This window comes from Notamacropus eugenii, chromosome 1 (genome assembly GCF_028372415.1).
Source record: "Notamacropus eugenii isolate mMacEug1 chromosome 1, mMacEug1.pri_v2, whole genome shotgun sequence".
Lineage (NCBI taxonomy): Eukaryota > Metazoa > Chordata > Mammalia > Diprotodontia > Macropodidae > Notamacropus > Notamacropus eugenii.
Window position 1 is genome coordinate 714,126,742 of NC_092872.1, and position 5,844 is coordinate 714,132,585.

At 46.5% G+C, this 5,844-nt stretch overlaps 1 long non-coding RNA gene across 1 annotated transcript; it reads right to left on the minus strand.

Moving 5' to 3' along the window:
- Positions 1 to 309: 309 nt before the first annotated feature.
- On the minus strand, positions 310 to 5,314 carry LOC140521504 (uncharacterized). Its single transcript, XR_011972955.1, has 3 exons — positions 5,178 to 5,314; positions 2,261 to 2,359; positions 310 to 1,134 (listed from the first exon to the last, which is right to left on the minus strand). It is a non-coding gene; the product is annotated as an uncharacterized lncRNA (long non-coding RNA).
- Between the last annotated feature and the right edge of the window lie 530 nt (positions 5,315 to 5,844).

Below are 5,844 nucleotides of genomic sequence, written 5' to 3' on the forward strand. Positions count from 1 at the left end.
CTCCAGTGGCCAGAGTTCCTGGCCCAGCATCCAGGAGGAGGAGTTACCAATGATGCAACTTAGCTCCCCACTCAATTCTCATCACACGAATTTCCTACTCAATCGTGGTTTATTCTCCTACATGTGGGATGCCCCCATCATTTCCCCAAATCTGCAGATAAAATCTTTTCAAAATTTGTAGAGTAACATAGTTTATTTAGACACATCTAACCCAGAGGAAGAAAGGTAAAATGAGGACATGAAAGGAGCCTAGGGACCCAGCCAAGTCTGCAACAGGCAAGTTCTCTCCAAGTAGGTAGCAACAGAGCATTATGTTTGAGAAAATTGAGATCTTTATTTATAGGTTCCTCTCAGGTGTGGATAGAGAAATGGGGAAATGAAAACACAGGTTGGGGCAAAGAATTGTGGGGGTGCATGTGGGTAGGGAAGTGGGGATGGACACATTAAGCCTGGATTTGTGAGTGGGTGTTCATAATTCACTTGATTCTGGGTAGAGGATTGTGGGGTGTAGGAGATCTCCTTTGCAGCATGACCTTGTGTGGTGGTATCAGCTGTCTCCTTATTCCACATTGAATTAAGTACTGGAACAGTCTGTGCAATCAATGCTGTTGGGTCTTGAGAACTGTTTGCAACTGGCTCTTCATGGTCCATGGTGATCAAAGGGATTCCCTGGGGTCTCTCTTGGGACATACACTGACCTGCCTGTTCATCTTCATCTTCCATGATGCCATGAAGAGGAATAATTGGAGGGACAATCTGGAGTTGAAACTGGGGGTTGTTCTCAATGGGCCCTTGATATTGGGCATAGAGAAATTGTATTGACTGAAGTGGGATGAGCTGTACTGGGTTTTGGAATGCTTGCTCCTGGGTGATGTAATTTGAGAGAGAAGAGAAAGGCCTTGAGGTCCATGGAGTCTCCTGTGGTATACTATGGGGACTGTTTTCATTGATCATGTAGTTTGGCATGTAATTAAAAGTGCTGGGTTGTCCATGGGATTGCTTGTGGTGGCTCCTGGAAGCTGTTGTTATCTGTGTCTCTGTTCTCCCCTTGGGCAATTAAGGCTCCATTCCAAGACATCAACTGAGGTAGCCAGGGAGGAGTCCAAACTGGCAGGGGATTCCAAATGTATGTCCCTGTGAAAGTGATAAAGGACAAAGTATTCAATAGTCTATTAGTTCAAGTTTCTCCCCATAACCTGCTGTACTTGTGCTGGCTCCCATGTGGAGCTTCAGATCGACCCCAGGGTCACCTGTATTATGAGCCATGGGGGAGAACCATGAGAAGGACTTCATCCAGATGGCCCCTTCTCTTGCCCTCCAAGAAGGGCAGGTACCCCTGATGGATCCACTGCCTGGGCAGTGTGGCCCTGCTAAATTCATTTTCCCAGTACTTACCTGAAATATCATAACCTGTGGGCTCAGCATCAGGGACTTCATGCCCAGGGCTTTCTTGCCAGGCATGTAAGAACGGTAGGACTTTTTCCAAGCCTTCATAAAATGGGCAAGGGATGGATTCCCCCTGCCTTTTCTAGTTGACCTAGACAGTGAAGTACAAATCTTCCAAATCCAACATCATTACTTGCCACTGCACCCAGCTTCTCTGCACACCCTCTTTGTATAACATACTGGCTATAGCCCTGCAGAGGGCAATTCTTGGATCCTCTAGGGGATAAGCATCAGCCTGAGAATCCAGGTTCTCAGCCTCAAAATTTGGAAGACATTTCCACACACTTCTTAGAACTCACTAGGTAGGAACATTCACTTGATGCCAATGGGATACACTCAGTGACACCCCAAGGTGGTACAAGTGGAATGTGGGAGAGAAGGGATGCACACCCAGGTTCTCTGCCTATTAACCACATCTCCAAGAAAGAACAAATATCATGTTTGGAAAGCACATTGGCTATTAACCCACTGTATAGATGGAGAACAAGATGTTCAGGAGGGGAAATATCTGACCAGGTAATTCTTGGTAGACCCAGGTCTCCTGACTCCCCTTTTCCCTTCATGTCAACAGACCCAGGCATTGAGGCCTTTAAAAAACACCACTGCTGCTATTGCATCCATGGACTCCATCCAGCCTAGGTCAGAACCTTAATGGACATGAGCAATTCCCCCTTTCTTTCCCCTGATCTCCTGTCCCAAGTCCCTCCAAGGGCTGGACTGCAACCCAACCATGATGAGCACAATCACTCTCAGGGGACATGGGAGGTGGTTGGACTGAAGCCCGAGGGAGTCCATGCTCAGGATCCCCCCTTACCTTTTGCTTTGGAGAAAATGACTTGGAGTTTGTCCTGCTGAACCTGCCTCTTCCAACCAGCAGTTTCGCTGAGCCAGTAGGTTCTGTCTTATATGGGTCCTGTAAGTAGAAGTGAGAGCTGAGTTCTCACGCAATCCCAGCAATCCTATTGGCTTGACACCTTAGCTAGTTAAGGACTGGATGTATCTCACTCAAAGTAGATTGTGATAAGACCTAAGCCTGAAAGGGCCAGGATCTCACATTACATCCTGGGCCATCTCCAGTCATCCTCAAGAATGTCATGCCCCTGGAACCAGGTGGCTCAGGAGAAGAAGGTGAGGTTAGTGACCTTGCACAGACATCCCTCACTCTAACCAAAGTGAACTGCAAGTCGTGTCATCATGTTGATGTCATGGTCCTCTTTGTGAATGGAGGTCAAACACAAGCTAGGTTAGAGAAAGAGCAAATATTTCAAGAAAGAACATTAGCTTTTAATCCATTCTATAGCTGGGAAGCCAGAGGATTAGGAGACTGACCAGGGACTTCTGCGTAGACCCAGGTCTCCTGACTCCCCTTCCTTTTCAGTTCAGCAGACCTTCATACAGGCCTTTAAGCAAACACCACTGCTGCCATGGCATCCATGGACTCCAGTCTAGCTCAGAATCACAATGGAGAGGAGCAATTCTCCCTTTCCTTCTCCTGATCTCCTGCCCCACATCCTTCCAGGAGCTAGACTGCAATGCAGTCATCCTCAGCAAACTAAGCCTGAAGAGACTGAAGGGGGGGCATCCAGTGAAGGCCAAAGAAGTTCATGCCCAGCCTTCCCCTGACCTTCTGCCTTGGAGAAAGTGGCTGGAGCTGGTCCTGTTGAAACTTCCTCCTCTAAACAGCAGTTTCTCAGACTGAATTCCCTCCCCCTTATATAGGCTCTGAAAGTAGATTTCAGAAATCAGTTATTACCTCGTCCCAGCAATCCTTTCTGCTGACTGCTTGGCATCTTAGCTCACCAAGGACTAGCAGTCATGGACACAAAGAACCCTCTCCAGATCTGTACTTCTTTCCCTTATCTGTGAGGTTTCATCAGAAAAAGTCTTTAAGGATCTGTAGAATTCTTTGAAAAACCAGGTAAGAGGGATCATCTTCAGATGTTGGGAAACAATGATGAGCACCTGGCTGTCTAGAAATCAATCATTTCCCATATGTCCCTATATTTGTTTTTCTTCTATGGGGCATTGTACCAGGCTGTGTTTGTAGATCCCAGTTCTAGGGATCCCTGCCTCCAACGGCTTCCTCACTTCACACAAATTCACTCTAGGAAATATTGAGAGAATGCAGGTTGTTGGGAACCATAGGACACTGAGTACAGGATGTTCAAGCTATTTGAATTCTTTTAACAGAAAGTGTCAGATCTGGAAGGGACCTTAGGAAGTGGAGCATAGAAGATCCTATAGGGTGAGGGCCATAGAACCTTGTGGGTCAGGGCTAGAACCCCCTGGAATATCAGATAGGAATGGTATCAGCCTGTCTTGGCCTCTGCTCTCCTCTTACAAAGCAGTACAACTCCACTGCCTGGGGTGCTAAAAAATTACCAAGTTTTCTGTTTTCTCCTTAGAATCCATGAAAGGTCATTAAATAAATAAAATGCATAACAAAACATAAGGGATGTTCCTGTGTCATTTTCCAAGTCAATGGGCACTCACCAGGATCTTCTGTAGATTTTTCTGCCCCCTAATTTCAATTTTAGTTTGACACCCCTGATTCTGTTTGCCCTTCATTGGAGAAAAGTAAATACCTACTGTCTCCTATTCCTGTGAGTGTAAACCCCTACAAATTACTTACACAGACACCCATACAAACACTCACACTCACACACAACCTCACACTTGAACTGGAATGGAAATATTTAATTAAAACCGATTTGTGTTTGTCCTTCACTGTTGAAGAACACCATGCCATCAGAGCATTGATGACGAGACTTGCCCTTGACTTTGGTTTGAGTGAGGGAGGGCTGTGCAAGGCCACCAGCCTCACTTCTCCTCCAGAGCCATCTGAGTCCAGTGACCTGATATTCCTCAGGATGACTGGAGATGACTCAGGATGCCCTGGGAGACCTTAGCCCCTTTAGGCCAAAGTCTATGCAAGTACTCCCTTAGGGTGAGGTAATGCCCTTTCATTGACAGGCCTGCTTAAGAAGTAGTCAAGGCATGGCCTCTTTAATGAGGCAAAGAAAAGAAAGACTTCAACCTGGGAGGAAAACAGCAACAGTGACTATTGATAATCACAAATTGCTGGCACCTGGACCCACTCCAAGCTTCTACTTTGACATGTTCTCAATCTTGCTGTAAAGACTCATGCCAGAAAAAGAAACTAGTGGTCATTTTTAAAATTTCCATCCATTTCCCCAGCTGTGGGTCAAGGAAACCTACAAAACCTCCTCATTATCCTGCCTACTGTCCCAGTCTATCAGTCCAAAGGAGGATCCTAGATTAGGGGATGAATGGGGCCATAATGTCCAACTCTCCCACTTGACAGACAAAGAAGCAGAGACACAAATCAGAGGCTGAACATAGATCACATCAGTAGCAAATGGCAGAGTTTGAATCCACACCCAGCCCCTCTGCCCACTGGCCCTGGCACACAGAAGATCACAGAATGTTACTTTCAGACTACCACTAGAGATCCTCCAATCCAAGCCCTTTTACTGACCATCAAGAGAGGGAGTGGCTGTGAAAGGAACTAGATATCCTGGCCCTTCTGTCTTTTTCAGTTTCACCATGCCCAGTCATTGAATTCACTGAGCACATAGTAGGGCTCCCATTGCACACACTGCTTCAACTCTAGGTCAGACTCTCACAGGAATCTGATAACTACCTTTGACTCCCTTGCTCCCCACCTCCAAGTCCCTCCAGAACCTGGTCAGCCAACCAGCCAGCCTCACCACAGCAAGCCTGGGGACACAGGAGCCAGGCCCCCAGAACCCAGGCTTCCCTTCACATTTTCACTTGGAGAAAGTGCCTCCAGCTTGGTGGTTGGTGCTCCTCATCAAACTGCCTCCTCCAACAGGAATGTTGCCAGGCTGACTTTTCTCAGGCTTATATAGTCCCTGGAACTATGCTGGACAGCTGATCCCAGCAATCCAATCAGGAGCCTATTGGATCCATCCTTGGTTCCTTTGTGACCACTGAGTAGAGAAACACCCTTCCCCAGTCTCATTTGAAACTTGGGCTCACCCAACTTTCCAGGATAGTTTTGAGAAGATCTGGTTTGCAGAGAGTTTAGCATGGCACCCAACCCACATCACAGACTCAGCAACATGGACATGTGGACCAATGTGATGTTCAGTGACTGTTTTAGACCAAGTGGGAATCTTTGTATGAATGGAAAACTCAAAGATTTCAGGTGAGGAGAACGGGCCGCTCCCTGCCAGCATCTGAACCAACTCCTTAGGCTTCTGCTTGGGACAAAAACCAGTGCTCCACCTAAAACCCAAAAGGGAGAAATCTTATAGGTTGTGGCTAATAATACTTAGCGTAGCACACTTTGAGCTAACCTAATACTTACAATCCTGAAATTAAATTGTTCAAACTATAAAAGTATTTCCTATA